Source organism: Herpailurus yagouaroundi, unplaced genomic scaffold (genome assembly GCF_014898765.1).
Source record: "Herpailurus yagouaroundi ecotype Mexico unplaced genomic scaffold, PumYag 160, whole genome shotgun sequence".
Lineage (NCBI taxonomy): Eukaryota > Metazoa > Chordata > Mammalia > Carnivora > Felidae > Herpailurus > Herpailurus yagouaroundi.
The window spans coordinates 51,296,964-51,313,537 of record NW_024412401.1 but is presented as its reverse complement, the minus strand read 5'-3'; the positions used below and the strand labels follow the sequence as shown (position 1 = coordinate 51,313,537).

Sequence of the window (16,574 nt, the reverse complement as noted above, 5' to 3'; positions counted from 1 at the left end):
AGTGAAAGACACACAGCAGGCTGGGTCTCAGCCTCTTGGCGTCTGGAAGGTGAGGGACCAGGGATGGCACCCTCTTTGGAGGTGGGGAGGTCATTAGCACCGATTAGCTGTTAACCGTGGTCATCTCTGGGTGGGGAGTGTTGGTGATTTTGACTCTGCTCGTAGTTGTCAGTGTTGCGTGAATTGATTTTACCGGAAGGGTATACTGGTTTTTTTCTTCCAGAAACAACAGCGACGTTACCCAAAAAGGAAAGAAAATTTAAGACACAAGAGCAAACTTTCTAAGTACCCACACCCTCTTGCAATGGGACGAAACGGGTAAGAAAATCACAAAGCAAAAAAGTAACAGGCTGACTGTTCTGCAAAGACCCAGACCCTGGGAATCCCCGAGGAAGGGAAGACGAGTTTCAGAAACTGCCCCAGAGAAAGCTCTTGGCGGACCTAAGTGTCTTTGAGAGGAGCCGGTAAAGAAAGGATCCGTGAGGTCTCCAGCTTGAATCTCCGAACCAGGAGGACTCAGCCCCGGCTGGGACCGCGGCCCAAGTGCTGCTCACCGGGCAGCTGTGGGCAAGTGACCCAACCTCTCTAGACCTCAGTGTTCGCCATCTGTAAAATGGGCCTGGCCGAGCACCCGGTATGAGAACTGGGATCCCCGATCACAGAGTCAAGACAGAGAAAGGCTGTGCCCTCTTCCGGCTTTCCCCTCCTCAGTGTCCCATCTGGAAGCCCCCCCGGGGGCAGAGAACTCCCCCTGGTCCCTGGAACTCACTCCATTAGCACCTCTTCTTAAAAGCGCCTCCTGACCCCAGAAACAGCACCGGCTTCCAGAGAGCTGTCAGCCTGCTCCATGCACCGCCCTTTGACCTAGAGATTCCATTTTTAGAATTTATACCACAGAAACACTCACACGGGTGACAAGGGAAAACGCACAGGAAATTCATTGCATCACTGTTGATAATAGCAGAACTTTAGAAACCTCCTCGACACCCATCCGGGGAGACTGATTATATATAAATGTGAAGGCACTGCCCGATGGGAGAGCAAGAGGTCCTGACACATACCTGCCTGTTCCTCCAAGGAGTGAAAAAGAACAAGCCTTCATGTGTATTTCAAGAGGGGCACCTTCATACACACCCTGCTTGCAATGTCAGAATCCACAGGGTAACCATGGTTGCCCCAGGAACGGGGCGGGGGCGGGGGGGGGGGTACTCAGGCAGGAAGAGGAACGATTCCAGCTCTAAACCCTTTTCTCTTTGACTCAGTTTACCACGAGCATGCACTTCACTGGTTTCTATCCCGCTGGGATACTCACCCACGGCCAATTCTCTCCTTCTCGGGACTGCCCCCCCCTCCCCCCCACACCGGGTGAAGCCCTGTGACCGGCGATGGCCAAGGAACTCTGGGAGGAAGTGATGTGCTGCTGTTTCCCCTGCCTCGGTGACCCGGACGTGGAGGTACCACAAAACAGAGGCAGCCTGGATCCCTGGAGGGGCACTGGCCCCAGAGAATCACTTGGGCTCCCAGCACACCTCGCTGGCTGCAAAACAAACTTTTGTTGTGCTGAGACACTTTGACGTGAGGCCTATTTGTTACTGCAGCAGAACCTAGCCTCGCTAACCGATACAGATTTGGAAAACCGCATTCCGGTTCAAGGGATGCCGACAGACTGTAGACAAGTCCCTTGACCCCTCCGGACCTCGATGTCCCCATGTGCATGGTGTGGCAAGGGGTCTTGTCTCCACTGACTGTGGAGGGCCTGTGCTGTTCGTATTCCCAAACCCCAGGGGCCTGAGGAGCATCTTGCCAGCCCTAAGGGCTGCTGGGTGCTGAGCGCTCACTGAACACCGGCCTCTGGGCCGACCACCTCGGGGACATCAGGGAGTCCTCAGTGGCCCCAGGGGGGAGGCACCATCATCATCCCCGGTTCCCCATGAGGAAAAATGAGGTTCAGAGAGGTGAAGTCACTTGCCCGCCCAAGAACACCAGAATCTGTGATTCTTAACTGCTCTAATACAACGCCCATCCGATATCTTCATTTATTTCTCTTTTTTAAAAGTTTTTATTTATTTTTGAGAGAGAGAGAGAGAGAGAGAGAGAGAGAGTGCGCGCACATGGCAGAGAAAGAGGGAGACAGAGAATCGCAAGCAGGCTCCGTGCTGTCAGCGCAGAGCCCGATGCAGGGCTCGAACTCACAAACCGGGAGACCATGACCTGAGCCAAAATCAAGGGTCAAGACGCTCAACCGACCGAGCCACCCAGGCACCCCTAGTTTATTTCTTATAAACGTAACTAAAAAGAAAGCCCGCCATTGACAACTTGAGAGAACTCAGAATAACGGGGGGGCAGGGCTGTTTTTGTTTTGTTTTGTTTAATTTTCGATCTTAGCCATTTTTAAGTGTGCAGCCTGGGAGTAGTATTAAGTCCATCCAGCACCGTGTGCCCCCATCACCACCATCCATCCCCAGAACTCTTGTTATCTTGCTAAACTCCGTACCCGTTAAACACAGACTCCCCATTTCACCTCCCCTCGGCCATTGGCACCCACCATTCTCCTTTCTGTCTCTATGAATTTGCCCCTCCCAAGTCCCTGGTGTGAGTGGAATCATACAGTATTCGTCCTTTGGTGCCTGGTTTATTTCCCTTCGCACCACGTCCTCCAGGCTCATCCACCGCGAAGCCTGTGTCCAAACTGCCTTCCTTTTTAAGGCTGAATGATATTCCATTGTACGCATAGACCACGTGCTGCGTCGATGGATACACTTGTGTCGTTTCTGCCTTTGGGCTATTGTGAATAACACCGCAGGGAACATGGGTGTACATGTATCTGTTTGAGACCCTGCTTGCGATTCTTTTGGGTATATGCCCAGACGTGGAAATGCTGGATCATATGGTAATTCTATTTTTAATTTTTTGAAGAAACGCCATCCTGTTCTTCCACAGGGGCTGCACCATTTTACGTCCCCACAAATGGTGCCCAAGGTTCCAATTTCTCCACATCCTCACCAGCACTTGTTACTTTCTGTGGAGCGGTATCTCATGTGCTTTCGAGTTTCCTGTCTCCGATGATCACTGGGGGAGTAAGAATTTTTTACATGCAAAAAAAAAAAAAAAAGGAAGAAGAAGAATGTTTAAAATGCCACTGGTAAGTCTGTAGTGTGGCAATCATCCGGACCTGCTTCCACCGGGGAAAGCGGGCGCCTCGGGTGATGCCCTGCTCCCCGGGGATAGTGACGCCACGTCTCAAAGTCCTTAGCCCTCAAACAGGTGAGTGAGGCTCTGCTCCCGGGACGGTAGTGTGACCTGCGCCCCAGGGAACGGGCTAGGGTGGAGGCCCTTACCCCCCCCCCTGGGGTCCCAACTTCTCCAGAACCCTCAGTCTCTGATGTCGCAACCTCTACTTACGCCCGCTTCCCCCACCCCACCCCCGCCCCCACCACCAGGCCCAATGGGAACTGAGCTGAGCTGGGCCTTTCCAGCCCCGCCTGACTCTGTGACCCAGAGTCCCCAGGCCTGGGACACAGAGCAGAGTGGAGGCAACACCACAGCAAGGCATGAGGCAAGGAGGGGGCGGGTGTCATCTGCATGTCCCTTGGCCTTCTGCATCCAGATGGGGGCAGCTTTGGGTGTGGGACAAGAGCAAGGGCCTTCGGAGCCAGACGGAGGCAGTCTGATTTCCGGCTTGGCCATTCACCAGCTGCGTGATCTTGGATAAACCATTCCCCCTCCCCCTCAAGCCCTCGCTTTCTCATCTGTAAAATGGCTGGACCGGTGCTTGGCACATAGTAAGCACTCACTAAAGACTTTCGAGAATTACCAGCATCGTCATCATCCTCAGTATCACAACATTCCACACAGAATGGTGAGGTCACACCTGTGTCAAACCGTCCATGGCTGCCCGCGACCAGCAGGAGAACGTACCCCACGCTCGTGGACTGGTGGGCGCGGCCCGGCCTGGCCCCTGCCGACACCTCCAACTTCCTCTTCCCATCGCTCATCACATCCCGGTCACTGGGCTGCCCTCCTGTCCCTCAGACTCCCAGCACTCCTTTCTGCCACAGGCCCTTTGCACATGCCCTCCTTCCTGCCTGAAATGTGCTTTCCCCACCCCACCCCACTCTCATCCCTTCAACAGTTCACCTTAAGAGGCTCCGTTTCCCCTCAAACATTAATTCTTCAGAGAAGCCTTCCAGGGTACCCCAAGCTCCTCCACTCGGGAACCCTTGCCGCGCCCCGCCCCCCCCCCCCCCGCATAGCAATTCTCACATATGCTCACAGTACTGAACCGTGCGAGCATTTGCAGACTCTCAGCCACCCCACACGAGTTCCACGAGGCCAGGATCATGCCTGTCCGGCTCAGAAAAATATGGTCACGGCACTCAGAGCAGCTGCTCACAAGTCCTGCTGTGCCTCCTCGGAGTCCAGCCTCCGGCCACCCCTGCCTCAGAACACGTGGGAGGCTCCGGGCTGCTCCGCGGGGTCATCCCTTGCTTGGGGATAAACGCCAGCCATGAGTAATGGCGGGCTGCAGAGGGAGGTGCGATGCATTTTCAGCCCCGTCAGCAAGATCGGCGACAGCCACGGTGGCCCGTGGCCCAGGGTGAGGGCCTGACTCAGCTGGTCCACACACAGCAGCCTCCCCCCAGCCAGCTGGGGAGTGAGGGCGCACACCCCAAGGGGGCCACAGGGCAGGAGGCCTAGGGTTGCCAGAATGCGCGCACTCGCTGACTCGTCCATCACGCTTGTCTATTTCAACAGCTACTGTCCAGCCGCTACCGGGTGCTGGACGGTTTGAGGGGACTCCTCGCGAAGACCCGGGTCCTGCCCTCCTGGAGCAGGAGGAGGAACTCAGCAAGCGATTGCACAAACACAGGAATTCCTTCTAGGGGAGGTCAGGGCTCCCCCTTGACCCAGGCTCAGCACCCTTGCCTCTCTAGGCTTCAGGCCGGCTTTAGGGCATGCTTCAGAAGTCGCCCCCCTTCCCCCGCCCCAGGAGGTACTCAGACAGGAGCAATGTTGATGTGCATTCAAAATGCCCTCAATGGGGGCGCCTGGGTGGCTCAGTGGGTTGAGCGTCTGACTTAGGCGCAGGGCACGATCTCGCAATTCATGGGTTCAAGCCCCGCGTGGGGGCTCTGGGCTGACGGCTCAGAGCCCGATTCTGCGTCTCCCTCTCTCTCTGCTCCTCCCCACCTCATGCTCTGTCTCTCTCCCTCAAAAGAAAGAAAGAAAGAAAGAAAGAAAGAAAGAAAGAAAGAAAGAAAGGTTAAAGAAGAAGAAGAAGAAGAAAGAGCTTTGAAAAACATGCCCTCAATGAAAGAACTTTCTTGACTCCGTGATGCAAACAGCTTTCAGGCAATAATCACCGCGGGCACCACAGTGGTGACTGAGGTTGGGGCCAGCTCGGGAAAGTGACGCCCATCTGGAGGAGGCGTGGAAGAAGGGTGGACGATCCTGAGGCAGAGGTGAGTCAAGGGAAGACTTGGGACCTGGGGTCATTGCCTGGTTCGGCTCCGTGGTGAGGCCCGGGGCGAATGAGGCCCGCCCACAAGGAGGAGGCAACCCGCGGGGAAATTCGCACCCCGGCGGCTTGCCAGCCTGAGGACAGGAGTTCTCAGCCGCTGTCACATGGACACACACACTCGTGAGCACGGACACACGCAGCCCCACCCTTGCACCGGCAAACACCGGCATGCACGTAAACGCAGACACGTTCATAAGGACTGCCGGACACGGTGCACAAACGCACTGCGTGTTCACACGCACCCAAAGGTAAATTTCTGTCGGTCTGTCTGTCGTCCGCTCCAGAACGGCCCTCTCTCGAGGCCGCAGCCCCCTCTGTGAACCGTTTCTGTGCTCCCATGATCCTCCAGGCTGCCCCCCAGCTGCCACATCGCCTGAAACCCTGGGAAATTCAGAAAGAGGCTTTTCAACGTCACCCCTTGACTTTTAGGCTTCAACGATATTTTGAAACATTGGGGCTCAGTCCTCAGGCTCGTTCAGGGGCGATCTTGACTTACCAGGCAGGTGGGGGGCAGGTAGGAGGCTGGGGCCGGGTGGAGAGGGGTAGAGAGCGTGGGTGGATGGGGAGGGAGGCAGATTCCATGGTGGGGGGGGGCAAACTCCACAGAGCAAGAGATGGCTGAGGGCTGCGGGGGTCAAGAACGCGGCTCTAGTATTCCTAATCCGCCCCCCCCCCACAACAGTCACTCTGCAATCCTTCCCAAGGGGCTTCTCTCCAGCAAGCCTCGGTTTCCCCATCTGTACAATGGGTGTGACCTACCCCACGGGGCCGGTGTCTCACTCTCACTATAACGTGATAGGCTCTGGACGCCCCAGAAAAGAAAGTGGGGGTGGGATGGGAATACCTCCCGCCAGTGCCTCCCCCCCACCCCCACCCCCACCCCCCCAGGTGAAGCCAGGCTGAAAATAACCAGCATTTTCCTTTTCACTGCGGCTGAAGCAGCCCTTCCCGTAGGACACCGTGCCTGCTTATCAGGAGCAAAGCCGCTCTCTCCGCCAGAAGGTGACTGTGGGGGCTCTGGCTCCCCCCTCCAGCCTCCAGCCCGACTCCTATGGAGGAAACGCTGAATTCTCTCCCCCGTTCAGGTTTCTACCCACCGCCCCCCCCACCCCCAAACAATTTTGCATATATTTAAATCTCCTCTGCCGTTTCCAGTCTGAGCCGCAACCCCCCCCCCCCCAGAAAAAGAGAAAAAGAAATTACAAAGCCCGTCATCTGTCTCCGTCCCCGCACCCCATCTATCAGGGCCCGAGCGCGTCGCCTGGAAGGAGGCGCGCGCCCGGACGGCCGCTTTAATGGGGCGCCGCGTGTGACTGTGCGGCCGCGGCGGGCGCAGCCGGCCGGCATTTGCATACATATTAAACGGAGCAGTAAAAAATGCAGACATGCAAACCATTTGGACGGGCTCCTCGGCGCAGAGCCTGCCAGGAAATCAATCTTCTGGTTTCTTAAAGGAAACCTGCTCGGGAGGAGGTGGCGAAGCCAGGCAGCCCGCGGGCCTTGGGAGGGGGCGGCCGTCATCTGTCCATCTGTCCGCGGGAGCCCAGCCGGCTGTGGGGGTCCTTCCCGGCCACGGCCTCGGTGCACCGCGGACAGGGAGCGGGGACGCGGAGCCGCCGTCAGCCGGGGCGGCGGCGGGCCCTTGGCCGGGCCGGCTGTGCGCCCCAAAAGCAAGAGGCTCGGCCACTCTGAGCTCCCCTCACCCCGTGGGCTGTGACCCTTTGGCGGGGCGTCTCCCCCTGCCCGGTGGGTGCTAAAGTTCCTCCCTGGCTTTAAACTCCCTCCCTACGCCTGCGTGGCCTGGCGAGGCGCTGCTCCCTCGAGCCTCCTGACCTGCAAATGGGGTGTGTGATTCTCAGAGGAACGTCTAGCTCACTCGGGTCACCTACCCCGCCCTCCAGAGACGCGGGGTCCCAGTATTACCCTGAGCAAGCCCCGGAGGACTGTCCCTAGCACCACGAAAGGCAAGGGGCCCAGAGCCTTAGCAGAAACAGACTGCCGCCCGTTCCGCCCACCCCCTCCCTTAATTCCACTTTACAGATACGGAAACTGAGGCTCTGTAAGAGGTGCCACCACCAGGAGGCTTGAGACAGGGGGAGCCGGAGATTCCAATGGGCTCCGAGTGACCGTGGAGGGGCCTCCCCAGACCCCAGACGGCACTGGTCAGTACTGTCAGGGGACGGACGGAGCTCATTCCGGGGTGTCGGGGAATGCTGTTCTCCCAGAGAAGGCGGGTGTGCCTGCGGAGAAAGAAATTCATTTGGTGCCTGGGCGGTACCGTGAAGGTCCTTCCTTGAAGGGGACTGGAATAAGGAAGGAAAAGGGGGCTTTCGAGAACCAGCTCGAGTTTGTCCTCCATCCGTTCACGCCGCACTCCTGGAGGTGACGGGTGGAGGTGACCAGCGGCCCCAGGACAGGCTAAGCAGTGGGCAGCACCAGGGAGGTGGGGAGGGGAGGGTTGCGCCCAGCCCCCCCGAGAGCCAACATCCTCTCTGAGCCCCTGGGGCTTGAGCGAAGAGCCCAGCCAGGGCTGGGGGAGGGGGGCCTTTGCCTTCAGTGGGGAGAGCTTCCCACTCCGGTGGGCGGTGCCTCCCTGTGTGACCTTGGGCAAAGGCCCTGCCCTCTCTGGGCCAAGGTGGCTGAGCTGACTGTACTCCTCTGTCTCCCCTTGGAAGTCCCTCCCTTTCACCTCTGGCCTCCAAGCTCTCTGGGCCTCAGTGCCTTCTGCAGGCTCCAGGGTACAGGCCGGGCAGGCAGGGGGGGAGGAAGCCGGCAGGGCGGGAAAAGGCGGGAGGGGCAGGAGTTACAGGAACCGGCTGGGCCCCGGCGATTGCTCAACTGGGGAGCCTGGCCCTGCCGCCTCCACTTCCAGCAGCCGGCCCTCCCTCCCAGCTCTGCATTGCAAACATTCCTCACCAACCTCGGAGGCTGCTGCCCCCCCCCCCCAGGGGGAACTGCCGCAGACACAGCACGAGGCCGCCAGGAACGCTTAACCCCTTCCGTCCTTCCAGGCAGAGCCTTCGGGGCCGCGAGGATAGAGCTGGGTGGCCAGCGGGGTTCCCAGGTTCTGAGTGACCGGGTCAGGTGGATAGCCGGCCCCAGGCGACCAGCCTGAGTCAACAGGCTGTATGTCGGGTCCCTGCAGTCTCCCGTCATGGATTCACTCTGCAGACATTTCCAGAGCTCTCCCGGGATGCTGGGCCTGGGTAATTGGACAGGGAGGTCCTCATGGAGCCCACGTTCCATTGTGTGTGTGTGTGTGTGTGTGTGTGTGTGTGTGTGAGTGGAGAGGGGTTATCAGATAAAGAGGAGTTTTTTAGATCATTGCCATGATGAGCGCTACAAAGGAGAAGTACAGGGTGAGCCTGAGCACGAGCTAAAGTGCTCAATTAGGCAGGGAGGGCTTCCTGGAGGAAGTGACATTTAGGGAGCCATGAAAAGAGGGGTGTTCTAGGTAGCAACGCGAGGCTCCAGAGAGAAGAGAGAGGGAGAGGTCGGCATGTTCCAGTCTGTGTGTCTGAAGGAGAGAGGGTGAGGGGTGGAGAGTCCTCAGGTGGGAGGGCTTGGCCTGCGCCAGGCTCCAGAAGGCCTTGGGGCCACTCCCAGGCTCAGACTGTCTTCCGAGGGCAGTGAGGAGCCATGGATGGTTCCACCAGGGGAACGCCACAGTCAGATCCAACTCTAGGCACTAGGATTCCCTCGAGTGAAAAACAGAACCTTAACAGAGAGAGGGAGCTCGCATGTTTTCACAGACCAGATACAGTCTAAGCCCAGAACACCTGAACCACGCCAAAGTGCCACCAACAGGAGACATTTCAAATGGCAGCCTGGCAGCCGGGCCTGGCACTGGATTCTCCTGGGGCCCGGGTGGCCACTCTGAGCCTTGCGGTCGCCAGGCCGGCCGCAGGCAGCGGGCTCAGGCCGGCTCCTCCTCTGCTCCAGACCCCACTCTGCAGACAGCTGGAGCTCCATAAATGCAGCAATCAGCGCGCTGACATTAAGAGGGGCTGAGAGATCATTCAGGCCCGTGGCCTCCTCCCTGCACAGGTGAAGAAACAGACCCCGGGACAGCTTCCCCTGGGGGCAGGTGTGGCAGCGCACGTGTTCAGGGAGGAGGCCAGCCTGCCCAGCCTGCCTGTGACCTTGGCACCCACAGAGGAGACCCCCCCCCCCAAGCCCAGAAAACCAAGAACCGTTTGGACACTGGCAGTCACTAAACCCAGCTCGTGTCTGCTCCTCCGCTCCCTTGGAGCTTGAAAGAATGAGCCAGAGGACAACGTAAGCTGGTAGGAAACTTCTAGACCGTATTGTTTCCACTGTGGACACATTTTCTTCTCTCCCTCTCCTTCTCTTTCGTTTTAATGAAGCATTACCCAGAACACCAACATACCCAGGAGATGGAAACAGAGTTGCCCTGATTGGACAGGAGAGGGGTGTCCTTGGACTTGCCCCATGCACGCCCGGGCGATCTCTGTGTCTTCCTGGCTGGCCCCAGGCTCCTCGGAACGGACGGAGGGCCAGCAGGTGAGTCCATCCGGGGTTGTAGGGATGGGGGAACGGGGGCCCAGAGAGGCTGAGGCACTTGCCCAGAGTCACACAGCCCCAAGGGATAGAGCCAAGGGCTCCCCAGGCCAGCCTGACCCAAAGACCTGCGTTTAGCACCTGCCATTCAAACACCCTCCATCAACGGAGACGCAGGCTGGTGGGTCGGGGACCAGTGCCCGCATTCCGTTTCTGAGTCCATACCTGGTCCATTTGCAGGGACAGCAGATTTAGCCAGAGCTCCCCAAGACCTGCTCGGTGGGTTGAGACTTATGGGTGGGGGGGGGGGGCGGCGGCGCAACACACCCAGGATGCTCCCTCTGTTAAAATCATGCCCCAACAGGACAGGAAGGGGCTGGGCAGGCTCCATGCCTGCACATGCTCCAAGCGGAAGGAGGGGCTGGGTTCCTTCCAGCCCTCTGGGGTCACCCCTGCAGGAGGCCCGAGCGACAGCGGATGTCTATTTTGTGGCTGCGGGTCCACTCGTGGTCACAGAGCAAGGCTCCTTCCAGGCAAATGACATTTCTGCGAGGGTTCCTTGAACCTGGGGTGCCACCGCCATGGCGGGCTGCCGTCCGCTTTGTCACGGGTTAAAGCATCCCCGAGCCCTCGTGCTGGGTCAGGGATCGTCCCCCTGAATCATCGCAGCTGGAGGCGCCCGCCATTACCACCCCATTTTGCAGACGGGAAACTGAGGACCGTGGAGTCACCTGCCTGGGGTCGCACAGCTAACCGCAAATGGGCAGGCCTGGGGGGGTGCGGGTGTCTCAGGCCCCCAGGGAACCCGCTCCTGAACACTAGGCCTCACTGCCTCCCAGCCTGAGGATGTGATCACTTCTCACAGCGACGAGGCTCCGGTAAACCCAAGACCCCCCACACCCCCACCCCGGCTCACCCCGATCCCGCGTCTTGTCCACGTACGTGAAATAAATATTTTATCTCAGCCATTTATTATCTGTTTATCTTTGGCATTTATGCCTCCGAAGTTCACTCTCCGGCCTTCTCCACATGGGTTCACCCGGGGTCACCGACTTGGTCTCTGAACTTCTAGAAGGCAGACCTACTTGGGCTCTTATCGCCCTCATCACAAAATAATCTCATTTTGTGCGTTTCATAGGAAGGGGTGGCCTAACTTGGAAACATTGCTGGAACCCACTGGTTGGGGACAAGGATTGCGTGTCGCCATGATGCCCGAGAGGCACCCAGCACAGGGGGAGCACTCGATAAATGGGGCTGGGTTATTACGGTTCCTTTCGTTCCCTGTCCTCGTCCTCTTTCCTTATATCATAGGTTAGCAGGTCACTAGTCAGAGTTCCTAACTGACACTCAATGGCAAGAACCCAACTGTGCGAATGAGGCAAGTTACCTTCCCATACCGCAGTGATTGGTTACTGGGTCGTCAACTTGCAAGATGATCTCCAGACGATTCCTACCTCCCGGTGTTCACATTGCTTTTCTTTTCTTTTTTTTTTTTTTTAATGTTTTATTTTATTTTTGAGACAGCGAGAGACAGACAGAGTGTGGACGGGGGAGGGGCAGAGAGAGAGGGAGACACAGAATCCAAAGCGGGCTCCAGGCTCCGAGCCGTCAGCACAGAGCCCGACATGGGGCTCGAACCCACGAACTGTGAGATCATGACCCGAGCCGAAGTCAGACGCTCAACCGACTGAACCACCCAGGCGCCCCCCGGTGTTCACATTTCTGTAGGCCCCGCCACCGTGAATACGGCTGCCCCGCGGGACCAATAGGATGCTGCAGAAATGGCCCAAGGTTAGGTCCAGAGAAGGACCCTCCAGAGAAGTCCCTGGGGCAAGGAACTGAGGTCTCCTGGCCAACAGCCGGCACCGCCTCACCAGCCCGATGAGTGCGCCATCTTGGAGACCACCGTCCGGCCCCAGTCAAGCCGTCGGATGACGCAGCCCTCCCCGCCCTTACCCACAGAAACTTTGAGATTGATGCTTATTGTTTCAAGCCGCTAAGTTTGGGGTGATTTCTCATGCAGCAGCAGGGAACTAATTGAGCAACAGAGCCTTTTAGTTACGAGAGCCTTTCATTGACTTGGTTCCTAAAGTGTGTTCTGTGCAATACTGATCCCAGAATAGGATGAAAAGCACAGTCTGTCCGATGTGGCCTGACTGACTTGAGTCTCTTATTCGAGAATCGCAGCGTTCCTTGGCATATCCAAGCAGAACCCCCGGGGCCCGGCCCCCCACCCCCGCGCCCCCGCACCCCCGCCCCCCGCCTTGGGCGAGGAAACCTAGCCTTCTCTTAACCCTGCTTGTCTCAGGAGTCTTTGTGGAACACTGGCTTCAGAGCCCCCAGAACACTCTTTGGGAGACACAGCCAAATGGTCACGGCAGCAAGCTCCTTGAGTATATTAAACGATTGTGCCCGGGGGCGCCTGGGTGGCTCAGTCGGTTAAGCGGCCGACTTCGGCTCAGGTCATGATCTCACGGTCCGTGAGTTCGAGCCCCTCGTCGGGCTCTGTGCTGACAGCTCAGAGCCTGGAGTCTGTTTCAGATTCTGTGTCTCCCTCTCTCTGATTCTCCCCCGTTCATGCTCTGTCTCTCTCTGTCTCAAAAATAAACGTTAAAAAAAAAAAAAAAAAAAAGATTGTGCCCAGTAGAAAAAACAAAAACACTCCCAGCCTGATAGAGTGTGGCCTACGGCCTTCTACACAAAGACAAGGTGGCCAGCCCTTCAGGACGGACAGCCCCTCCGGGCTCCTTTTCCAGTTGAGGGGCTGGTTTGCTCTGGGTCTCTCTGGTCCAGCCAATCTTACATTCGGCGATATTGGTCAGGGCCCTTGGGCGTGAACCTCAGACCATTAGGGGACCATTTAGGATTCAGGTTTTGGTTCCCAAATTCTGCAGTTCGAGCTCTCGTGAGTTCTGTAGCCACCCCCCCCCCAACAATCCGTGGCGGTGGGGGAGGGCCGCACCCATGAACTCTCCACCCCTCGCGTTGGCCGCATCCTCAAGGCCAATGCCTCAGCGTTAGATATTTCTCAGTGGGAACGCTACCATGGTCTTAAAACACGACCACTGGAAAATAGCATTTGATATAGAAAAATTCATTTTACAGGCAACTTTTTAAGAGCGAATCCACCCCCTTCGGTGAGGGAAGCTGCACTCAGAAAACCGCATTCTTTCGGGCCCCTGGGGCTGCGTGGGGGTGGGAACAGAGATCTTTCTCCGCGCTAAGGAGGCAGAAATCTTTTCTTCTGGTGAAAACATAATTTTACCCTCATGTTGCCTCGTCTTTCCCGTCCTGGCCATTCTGGGGCTCTCAGGCCTTTCTGGAACCCTTGCTTCCAGATACAACGTGGCCTGCTTTCCTCCTCGGGCCAGGGAGTGGCACCTGCGGCTGCCTCACCTGGGTGCTCCTGCCCAGGCCCGCTGCATCGACTCTCCACTTGGACAAGATCTCCAGGTGCTCTGGGGGCACGTTAAAGCGGGGGCGCACTCAGATATCGGGCCTCCTCGCTCCCCTTCCAGGCTCTCTGTCCCATCACAGATGGCTGCTCGCAGGGGTTCTGCACCTTTGCACCCCCTCTGCGTCGCAGACATCCAGTGACACGGTCAGGGCATGGGGACCTGAACAAGAGGTAGCAGCAACAGCAAAGACACCCAGGCCCTACAGAGCACTCACAACCCAGGAGGGAGGCAGGGCCACCCAGAAGTTCAGAGAGGGAAAGCCATCTACCCAAGGTCACACAGCCATGACCCTAGTCAGGGTGTCTCAACGGCCACCGAGCTCTTCCGGGACACCGTGCGGCAGGAGGATCCCTTGATGAGGAACTGGGAGCGGCTGCCGGGATTGTCCAAGAGTGCCTTAGCCCCACGGTTCCCAACCTGGGGTCCCTGGAGGGCCTCACAAACTGTCTGGGCGGGGCTCCGTGCTGTTTACAGCCTCTTGAAATTTCCCATGGTTGCTGCGTCTTTACTGAGGGCCAGGCCACCACAAAGTACATGCACCAGCCCGTGTCCTTGCTTTGGGTGGGATTCCGTCAACCCACTGGGCTCGGTCAGACTCTCGAGGGGATGATGGGAGCCGAACGTTGCCCTTGATTAACCTAAAATGCGAAAGCTTCTATCACTGAACAAAAGCACTTTACTTGTTGGAGAAACAAGGGGCCTTGGGGCGCCTAACAGCAGGAGGGACTTTTCTGGTGGGAACGTAGAGAGGAATTAGCTTAGAAATTTGAGTTACAGAAGGAAGGGCATTTGTCTCAATTATTTTTCAGCGGCGGCACCTGCTTTCTGATGTTTTCTTTAAAACGAAGCAGGGGCACCTGGGTGGCTCAGTCGGTTGAGCGTCCGACTTCGGCTCAGGTCATGATCCCACGGTTTGTGAGTTCGAGCCCCGCGTCGGGCTCTGTGCTGACAGCTCGGAGCCCGGAGCCTGTTTCGGATTCCGTGTCTCCCTCTCTCTCTGCCCCTCCCCTGCTCACGCTCTGTCTGTCTCAAAAATAAATAAACATTAAAAAAAAATTTTTTTTTTAAATGAAGCAAATGCTTCCCCACCCACCCGCTGCCGGCCCCCGCCCGTACCGGGGTGCAGGGGCAGCCCCCAAGGGCCACACCACGGACTAGAACACCACAGCGAAGGCCAAGCCAACTCAAGAGCAGTCCGTTGTGAGATCGAAAACACGTGCCCTCCGCCAGCAGCCACAGCAAAGGGCTTAGAACCCTGATACCGACCTACCAACAAGGGGGACTTTTTAAGGCAAGGTCCCAGGGAGGTCTTTCTAGTGGTTCTTTATAGGCGGGGTCAGTTACACGGCCTTGGGTGCCCCCTGGTACGCCAGGTGTTTCCCTGGTCTGTCCCAGGAGATGTAGCTCTTCCAGGGCAGAGACTACCTCGGGGTCATCGCTTCATTTTCCTCACCCAGGAAATGGCGATCCCGGTCACGGCCACCTTGTGGGGTCGCGTTAAGGGCGGGCCTGAGCAGGCAAAGAGTTTCACTCGTGCCTAGGGCGCAGGACACACCCTCGAGTGGGGGAACACCACCCAGTCTTCCAAGGGCCCAATGCAGTGCTGGGCACACAGCAGGTGCTCGGATGCTGTTTGGCGTTCAGACAGATTTTTTTCAAGCCAACGTTTCTTAAAGTATAGGGATAAAAATTGTATGTTATTCGTGGAACATGTTAGTTTTTAAATGATGTTTAAGCTCATTTATTTATTTATTTTGAGAGAGAGAGAGAGAGAGAGAGAGAGAGAATCCCAAGCAGGCCCCATGTGACTGACAGCGTGGGGCTCGATCCCATGAACCACGAGATCATGACCTGAGCCGAAATCAAGAGTCTGACGCTTAACCGACTGAGCCACCGAGGTGCCCCCCAAATGTTTTTTTTAACACAAAAAGTTTGAGGGCGCCTAGGTGGCTCAGTCGGTTAAGCGTCCAGCTTCAGCTCAGGTCATGATCTCGCGGTTTGTGCGTTCGAGCCCTGTGTCGGGCTCTGTGCTGACAGCTCGGAGCCTGGAACCTGCTTCCGATTCTGCCTCTCTCTCTCTGTCTCTCTCTCTGCCCCTCCCCCGCGCTCATGCTCACTCTCAATCTCTCTCTCTCTCTCTCCCCAAAATAAATAAACATTTTTTAAAAATCTTTAAAAAAAGAGAGAGAGAAAAGCTTGACCTCTTTCTCCCCACCTACAGCCAGGCATTAAGATAGATATATGCATGTCCCCATTCTAGAGATGAGGAAGCCAAGGCTCAAACAGGTCAGAGGCTCCCAAGGTCACTCAGTGGTAGAGTCAAACTCTTAAATATCAGCATCTCGAGTTTACAACCTCTGGCCTCCCTGAGATGGTTGTTTACATCCTCCAGAACCAGGGGCCCCGTCGTAGAGATAAGCAACAGCGACCAACTGCACATATGACTTAACCTGGCTAGTAATCATATAGTAAGGTCATTTCCACTTCAAAGATTTCTCTGAGGGGGGACCAATATGACAAAGAAGGGAAGTTTGAATCAGGCCACACGCGCGCGCACACACACACACACACACACACAACCGCAACTCTGGAAAGATACAACTTCCCTAACACTGAGCTAACTCTGGCCAACCTTCATCCGATTCCCCAGGAAGCAAGGAAAAGGTGGGGAAGGGGCAGGTTCCGTTTAGAAGGTTCACATGTTTCAGTATAAGACCTGAGAACAGGGGCGTCTGGCTGGCTCAGTCGGTAGAGCATGAGGCTCTTGATCTTGGGGTCGTGGGTTCAAGCCCCACGTTAGGCATGGAGCCTACTTAAAAAAATTTAAAAAGACCCGCGAACCCTCGGTGGAGGGCAGGGGTGGGAGGATTTGTGTTCTGTAGCTTTCCTGGGGAGAATCTCAGACAGGATCTCTCAAGCAGCGGTGTGAGGTGGTGATTAGCATCTGGGCTCTGAAGCTATGGAGACCTGGTGGAGGGGGGGGGTCCCTCCTGGCGAGCTGTAGGACCACTCTGACCTTTGGTCTCTTCATCTGAAATGAGTCCAGCAAAGCTTTGCTGTCCCGCTGCATCTTG

The 16,574-nt window shown here is 56.9% G+C and overlaps 4 long non-coding RNA genes and 1 other non-coding gene across 5 annotated transcripts; 4 read left to right on the top strand and 1 right to left on the bottom strand.

Annotated features, from left to right (window-relative positions):
- Nucleotides 1–984: 984 nt before the first annotated feature.
- On the top strand, nucleotides 985–1,566 carry LOC121034458 (uncharacterized). Its single transcript, XR_005792437.1, has 2 exons — nucleotides 985–1,161; nucleotides 1,263–1,566. It is a non-coding gene; the product is annotated as an uncharacterized LOC121034458 (long non-coding RNA).
- A 675-nt stretch (nucleotides 1,567–2,241) lies between these two features.
- LOC121035093 (uncharacterized) lies at nucleotides 2,242–4,342 on the bottom strand. The gene is made up of 2 exons (XR_005792745.1): nucleotides 3,872–4,342; nucleotides 2,242–3,069 (listed from the first exon to the last, which is right to left on the bottom strand). It is a non-coding gene; the product is annotated as an uncharacterized LOC121035093 (long non-coding RNA).
- A 183-nt stretch (nucleotides 4,343–4,525) lies between these two features.
- LOC121035094 (uncharacterized) lies at nucleotides 4,526–4,888 on the top strand. Its single transcript, XR_005792746.1, has 2 exons — nucleotides 4,526–4,597; nucleotides 4,756–4,888. It is a non-coding gene; the product is annotated as an uncharacterized LOC121035094 (long non-coding RNA).
- Nucleotides 4,889–5,224: 336 nt separating this feature from the next.
- LOC121035092 (uncharacterized) lies at nucleotides 5,225–11,544 on the top strand. Its single transcript, XR_005792744.1, has 3 exons — nucleotides 5,225–5,462; nucleotides 6,464–10,045; nucleotides 10,747–11,544. It is a non-coding gene; the product is annotated as an uncharacterized LOC121035092 (long non-coding RNA).
- A 4,686-nt stretch (nucleotides 11,545–16,230) lies between these two features.
- Nucleotides 16,231–16,303, top strand: TRNAK-CUU (transfer RNA lysine (anticodon CUU)). Its single transcript has one exon. It is a non-coding gene; the product is annotated as a tRNA-Lys (tRNA).
- Nucleotides 16,304–16,574: the final 271 nt, after the last annotated feature.